Genomic DNA, 7639 nt, shown 5'->3' with positions numbered 1-7639 from the left:
GGATAACATGAAGAAGTCTATTGCAGAATTTGTAGCCCAGTGTCCTAATTGTCAACAAGTAAAGATCGAGCATCAGAAACCTAGTGGATTGATTCAGAATATAGAGATTCCGACCTGGAAATGGGAGGTGATTAATATGGACTTCATTATTGGATTACCTCGCTCTTATCATAAGTTTGACTCCATCTGGGTGATAGTTGATCGACTTACAAAATCTGCCCATTTTCTACCAGTTAAGACAACTTACACGGCTGAAGATTATGCGAAGTTATATATCAAGGAGATTGTTAGGCTTCATGGTGCGCCGGCATCTATTATATCAGACCGAGGAGCTCAATTTACGGCTAACTTTTGGAGGTCTTTTCAGAAGGGTTTAGGTACACAAGTAAATCTCAGCACTGCATTCCATCCGCAGACTGACGGACAGGCTGAACGTACCATCCAGACGCTTGAAGATATGCTACGAGCATGTGTTCTAGATTTCAAGGGGAATTGGGATGACCATCTGGCACTTATAGAATTTGCCTACAATAATAGCTACCATTCCAGTATTAAAATGGCCCCGTATGAGGCACTGTACGGGAGGAGATGTAGATCACCAGTTGGATGGTTCGAAGTCGGTGAGACAGAATTATATGGGCCAGATTTGATTCACCAAGCCATTGAGAAGGTGAAAGTGATACAAGAGCGACTGAGGACGGCACAAAGCAGGCAAAAGTCTTATTCCGACGTCCGACGTCGTGATCTGGAATTTGAGGTTGGTGATTGGGTTTTCCTGAAGATCTCGCCGATGAAGGGTGTTATGCGTTTTGGGAAGAAGGGTAAGTTGAGTCCGCGGTATATTGGGCCGTACAAAATTCTTCGACGAATTGGACAGGTTGCTTACGAGTTAGAATTGCCATCTGAATTGGAATTTGTCCACCCAGTATTCCATGTATCTATGTTGAGAAAATATATTGGAGACCCTTCTCGGGTCGTCCCTATCAAAGATGTACAAGTTACAAAGGATCTATCATATGATGAAGTGCCAGTGGCTATATTAGATCGACAAGTCCGCAAGCTGCGAACAAAAGATGTAGCTTCCGTGAAAGTATTATGGAGGAACAAGAATATAGAAGAAATGACATGGGAAGCAGAAGAGGAGATGAAGTCTAAATACCCTTACCTATTCTAGAGTGAAGATAACAAGGATGCCGGGGGAAAGAAGGACGCATTATAAGGTGAAACGGCTCTATGAGGTAAGCAATAGCTTGTGAATACTCTTTTTTAATACAAAATGGTGATATGCAGATAATGTACATATCCATAATGCTTTGTATAGTCTTGTAAGGCCATAGGTTGGGTTTAACTGCTTGCAAGTTTGGCTAGTGTCCATTTTATGGGGAAAACTCAGCCGGAAATCTCCGTCGGAATCCACGATGAGTTAGACACCCCATAAACCCTTACATTCGAGGACGAATGCTCCTAAGGGGGAGAGGGTGTTACAACCCAAATTCGCATACCATAGATCACGTCGTAAGTTAGTCGATGTAAATCCAAGAAGAGATTATCTTTGAGATGATAAGAAGTTAATCCTATTGGTCTTAAACGATACAAGGGTGTATAAGAGTGGTTAACAAATATTAGAAGTTAAACGAATCAAGGATGTTGTAACCCGTATTTTCGGGTAATACTAGAGGTGATTAACTGTCCCAAGAGGTCTTGTTTTAATGTATTTGAATCATATAATATCCGCATCATAAGTCTTGAAGTCAAGCGAGTTATGAAACAAAAGTCGATAAAAGTTGTCGCAACTTAGGTTTATAATTTTACTTAAACTTTAGGTCAAATGTTACTGCATTTTTCTCCCAATGTGCTTGGAATTATGGGGTGATCTACCTATCAAATTGAATATCTATGAGTCTATTTTCCAATGCATTAAACCGTTCATCGATACGATCTCAAAATAGAGAGATATTCGCGTTTTCGCGAGAGTGCGCCAAGCTGCTCTCTATGGGGCCCACAAAGGCGGTTTAAGACATATGGACATATATAAGATACCTCAACCCCATTTTAAGTCATTATTTTTCAGTATATTCAGACCTTATAACCCTAAAATCAGTCTCTCAAGGTTCTCTCATGATCCAAGAACCAAACAAAGGGCAAACAACACAAATCAAATGTCAGCAATCCCGTGGCGCTAGTAAGTTTCTTGTTCTTCTTGTTTTTGCTGATTTTTGTGTTGTTCCAGCTTGTGTGGGAGGTTGTTTTAAGTGTTTTATGTCCTGTAAATACACCTTCAAGTTTTTAGTATCAACCCTAGGTGATTTCAAGTCTTCTAAAGTAATTCTAGTGCCGAAAAACCCGAATTAATTGCTAGTTTCGCTTCCTTGTTCTTGTGGCAGAATTGAAGGGATATTTCGTGGAAAATTAAGGTCAAATTGGAGTTGTTCTTTCTGTTTAAAGGTAAGGAACCTCTTACTCTATATATATTTAAGATTATCCAAGTTGCAGCTAAGTCGTTGAAGCTAGAACTTGTGAAATATATATCGAAAGGCTTGGTAGTAATGTTGTTGGTTGGTGGACTATTTTGGAGGCTCAATATGATTATTAATGATGTTGTTTGGGCTGTTTGGTGATTGTATTGACTTGTGGGAAGTCATATAAATAGGGGAGGTGCTGTCCGTTTCATCGTAAAATAGGTTGTGGTCGATACATAATAGTTACGACGCTTAAACGATAATGATAGTGTCATTTGTCTTATTGTAGACTAAGGAGTCGTGACATTTGCATAGCTTGAGGTTGGGCAGTATATACAAGGTATGTGAGGCTATCCCCTTCATTCTTTTGCACGACTCCGATTGTACATAATGTAATGAACGAGCTCCCAAAGATACTCTACTCTTAGAAGCTAGCAGTACTTACATTGCTGCCCTTCTTATGAAACGATTGATATTGATGTTACTTCTCTTATTCTTATATTATCAATGTTGTTGGTAGTTCCTTATTCTTATAAGATTCTTGATGAAGAGTTAATCCTAATAACATGTACGAAGGATACCGACCTTACGTCACTCCGAAAGGTTCAAAATGTGATTCCAATGAGTCCAGCATGCATTATATATATGTATCTATTTTACTCTACCGAGCCGCGCTATAGTCGGCCGGGTATGGCACCTATTGTGCTACCACTGATCAGTTGGGTTTTACCGAGCTCCATGTGGCCGGGTATGATTCTACCGAGCCCTATGATGGCCGGGTACGTTTTACCGAGCCTATTACGGCCGGGTACGATATGATGATGGTGATGCCCACAAAGGCGTATGTTTTAAAAGTTTATGTATATATATGTATGTATCATGTATTTCATGTCAGTAGCCCTCAGAGGTACCTAGATGTCACAGGTTGTATATTCTCTATCCCTGTTTACATTACTGTTCTCACTTATGCTTTCCTGCCTTACATACTCAGTACTTTATTCGTACTGACGTCCTTTTTATTTGTGGACGCTGCATGTCGTGCTGCAGGTCCTGATAGATGGGTAGACGCAGCTCCCCCATCATAGTAGGCTATCCAGTTCAGCAGTTATTGGCGAGATCCCTTCTCCGGACTTGTCGTGGTCTTGGTATGCATTTTTGTTATTGACATTATGGGTATGTCGGGGCCCTGTTCCAGCAATGTTGTAGCAATTATGTTCTTTTAGAGGCTCATAGACAGGTGTAGACTTATGTATTGTTTAGAATGCCTTGTCGGCTGATTTTTGTTGTATAGTCTTTCATGGCATCATGGTAGCTCGTACCTTATATATAGTTTCTTGACAGTCTTGTCGTCCCATGTTATGTATGTTCATGACATTATCTTTCATTGTTGGATGTTCATGATCCATGTCTACTATTTTATATTGATCTTGTTGGCCCTTAAAGATAATAAGGAAGGTTAGATAAAATGTACGTTGGTGCTCGGCAAGTATGGCCCGGGTGCTAGTCATGACCCTCCAGTTGGGTCGTGACAATATCTTGAGTGTGAGCACAGAAATTTGTGTGAGAGATGAGAGAGGGAATTTTTTGAGTTTGAGGGAAAAATTTAGAGTGTTACCAGAGACCAGTAGGGCTTTAATATTTGCCTGTTTGATCACTTATGTGGATGTTTATCCGCCTCTACGCTTCTGCTTGTGCGGTAAACTAACCGCTTCTGCGAAGTGTATACATCTGCGGTGCTTTGGAGCGCTTCTGCGAAGCCACATCTGCGAGAAGAGTTCCGCAGATGCGGTTGAAGCAGAGTTCTGCTTGGAAAATCTGGGAAGCCACTGTTTTGGTTTGATTTCAACACCTCAAACTCCTTAATTCAACTCCAAAAATTCTGAAACTTGACAGATTAGTCAAAAATAATTTACTAAGCTATTCTAAAAAGAAATTTTCAAAAATGCCAAAAAATTTGTAAAACGATGGGTTGCCTCCCATTAAGCGCCGTATTTTATTCCTGGCACGACATGAATCAACTTTACCACTTTTCTCGCCACTTGGACGATATGAATTGGGCACCTAACTTGGAATCAAGCTTGTGACCACGAGCGACGAGGGGAGGTAAGTAGATGATCAAACCAAACTTTAATTTCTTCATTTTGCATTTCTTGGCTTTCATGTGAGGAATGTCATTTTGCCTTCTTGTGCCTTCAAATTGTAAAATGTATGGCATTTACCTTTCTTCCACGCAATCCCTCATTGAGTCATGTAATTCAATTCCCATATCACCACACAACTCCAATGTTGAGAAAAGCTTGGAGTGTGACATCAAGCCTCCAAATTTTAATTCTTTCCGGATTTTGACATCCTCTTGGTCCCCCAGATTACAGTCAAATTCAACCATATTTTCAGCTACACTGGTTGACTCTAATTCCATATTTTTCTTGGCATCACCAACAAGCATGGAGTCGGTTGGCGGGTGTTCAATTCTTGATTCCTCAAAATAAAGCTCACTTTCTTCCTCGAAGTTGGACTCTTCTTGACCTCTTTCCCCACTTTCAAATTGATAGGCATAATGAGCCTCAATCAATGATTTCATTTGATCTTTCAAAGTGCGGATAGTCTCATCATTTCGATGTAGTGCTTGTTTTAAGTCCTCGAGTGACAAGCTTTGCTTCTCCTCATTTTCAATTTTGAGCATTTGAGAGTTCTTCTTGGTTTAGATCAAGTGCCAAAGGAGGATTTTCGGCTTCAACCTTAAGGAAGGTTCTTGGCTATCATTCACTTCCGAGGCTTTTTGGACCTCTAAAGCTTCAAGCATTTCTCCCATTTGTACGTTTAGCCTTTCAAGTGCCAAATCATTTTGGAGACTATTTTCCAAAAGCTCCTCCAAGGTATTTTGCTCTTTGTTTCCTTCTTCAAGTAGGCATTCTATCATGAGCTTAAACTCTCCATTTTGACCATTCTCAACTTCTTCCAGATCCATATCCCTATACTTGTTATCACAAAAAGTAGAATCATCATAGTGGGGGTTCGGGGAAGGGAAGGACAAATAAGCACAATGATCCCAATGACCATTTTGACGACCACACTTATCACAAATACTCCACTCATGGGTTTGAGATTATGCGCACAATCCACCCCGAGAGAATTTAAACAATTTTGCCACGAGTGTGGTCCTTCACAATAAGGACAAGGGTCATCAAAGTATGAACAACTACCATCCGACAAATTTTCATTACATGATGCCATTTTTCAAAACTAAGAAAATAAACAAGAAACAAACAAGAAAAATAAACCAAGATAAGAAAAATAATTACACAAATATTCACAAGTTTGGACCAAAGCACGTACGCTTACTTCTCAAACAACCTAAATACGCCAAATTGTTCCCCGGCAATGTCGCTAATTTTGATGACATCCAAATACACTACTAAAAAGTAAATGGACACGGTCGCATGCAATATAATTTACTCAACTATGAGTCATGGTCGAATCCCACAGAGAACAATATGTAGTCGATTAGGCGTGTAAGAGAATTATCACTTATTATGCTAAGCCAAACACTTAGAAACGTTTTGAGAAAATATTTATAACTAATTGCGAAAATGTAAACTAACCTAGAAAGCAAATAAAATGATCAATGGCTACAAGCATGGATACACTGGAATTATACTCAAGTAACGATCAAATGTATTTCACGATTTTACAAATATGAGCGAGTTTATGTTAATTAGCCTCGGGTAATAATTCTATATTAGCTTCTTCCGAAGACTAACAAGACTTCCTAATCGAATTATCCCTAAAACAATTAAGAGAATAAGAACACCCGAATATGGCTAAAAGTAGTTCAATACTATGCCTAGGTAGAATCTATAAAATGGAGGTTAAAACCTTAAGTTCTTGTTAATTAATCTTTCCCAACCCCAAATTATCATTTTCGAAATTAATTCGAAGTTATTGGGCAAGTCCTAGGGTTAGCTAATCCCTTTGGAAACATTAAAGAACAAGAATAATTAAAGAAACAATAATTCACTTCATAATAAATAAAAATCGCTCAATACATAAGCACAACAAGATATTTAATCCACACTTTAAATATGAATATTCCCATAAACAAGATTCAAGTGTTGGAATAAATACTACACACTTACATATACAATACAAAGTAAGAAAATGAAGAAATGAACATGAATGGGTAAGAAATTCTCAACCAAAAGCTTCAAATCTTCAAGACCCAAGTGTGTGTGCAAGAACCCTAGATCCAAAACTTGCCTTCTCTAGTCTAGGAACTGAAAAATAAGCTAAAGATGTGTTTCCAATAAGCTAGGTCGTGTATTTGTGGGTATGGAATGGAGAAAATGTGAAATGCGGCTCCGCAGATGCGGATAGCCTATCGCAGAAGCGACCTTTGATGGGAAACACTTACTCCGCAGAAGCGGACTTTCATGCGCAAAAGTGCGATCGCAAATGCGGACTCCAAGCGCAGAAGCGCGTCCGCAGAAGTGGTTCTTCTCTCGCAAATGTGATCACAGTGAAGGAAGCTTAATTTCGCAGATGCGGCCTTCTCCTTGCAAATGCGAGGTCGCATAAGCGCACAGTGTTCCGCAAATGCGGAATCACTGAAGGAATTTGCACTTGTTTTACTCTTATTTTCTCAATTCCACTTCAATTGAATTCAACTCTCTTCATGGCATCATTTACCTGAAAATCTAGCAACACATACCATAAACACCTCATATCATAATTAACGGATACAAAAACTAAAGAAAAGAGACTAAAATAAATGGTAAAATCACCACTCATCACTTATCTTCGAGAGGCTACGGAACTGTTAGGAAAACTTCACTTCTTTGATTCCTTATCGTGCGAATTGGTTGATTTAGAAAACTAAATCATTGGCTTTCTATTCTCTCACAGATGGTGAGGACACGCACCACTGGATCTGACGATCAGACACCCCCGCCCCATGCTAGAGCCGCGAGAGGTTGGGTTAGAGGCTGAGGAGGGACACGTGGTGCAGCCAGAGCACATGCCCCGAGCTGCGATAGAGGAGCTACCAGTAGTTCCAGCTGGGGGACAAACACCTGAGGCGCCGATTTCCACCCCAGCACATCAGGAGACCCTCGCACAATTCCTTAGCATGTTCGGTACCTTAGCTTAGGCGGGGTTGATTCCACTTGCACCAGCCATATCTC

This window comes from Nicotiana tomentosiformis, chromosome 4, assembly GCF_000390325.3.
Source record: "Nicotiana tomentosiformis chromosome 4, ASM39032v3, whole genome shotgun sequence".
In the NCBI taxonomy this organism is placed as follows: Eukaryota; Viridiplantae; Streptophyta; class Magnoliopsida; order Solanales; family Solanaceae; genus Nicotiana; species Nicotiana tomentosiformis.
The sequence above is the reverse complement of the archived record's forward strand: the minus strand, read 5'-3'. Positions refer to the sequence as shown.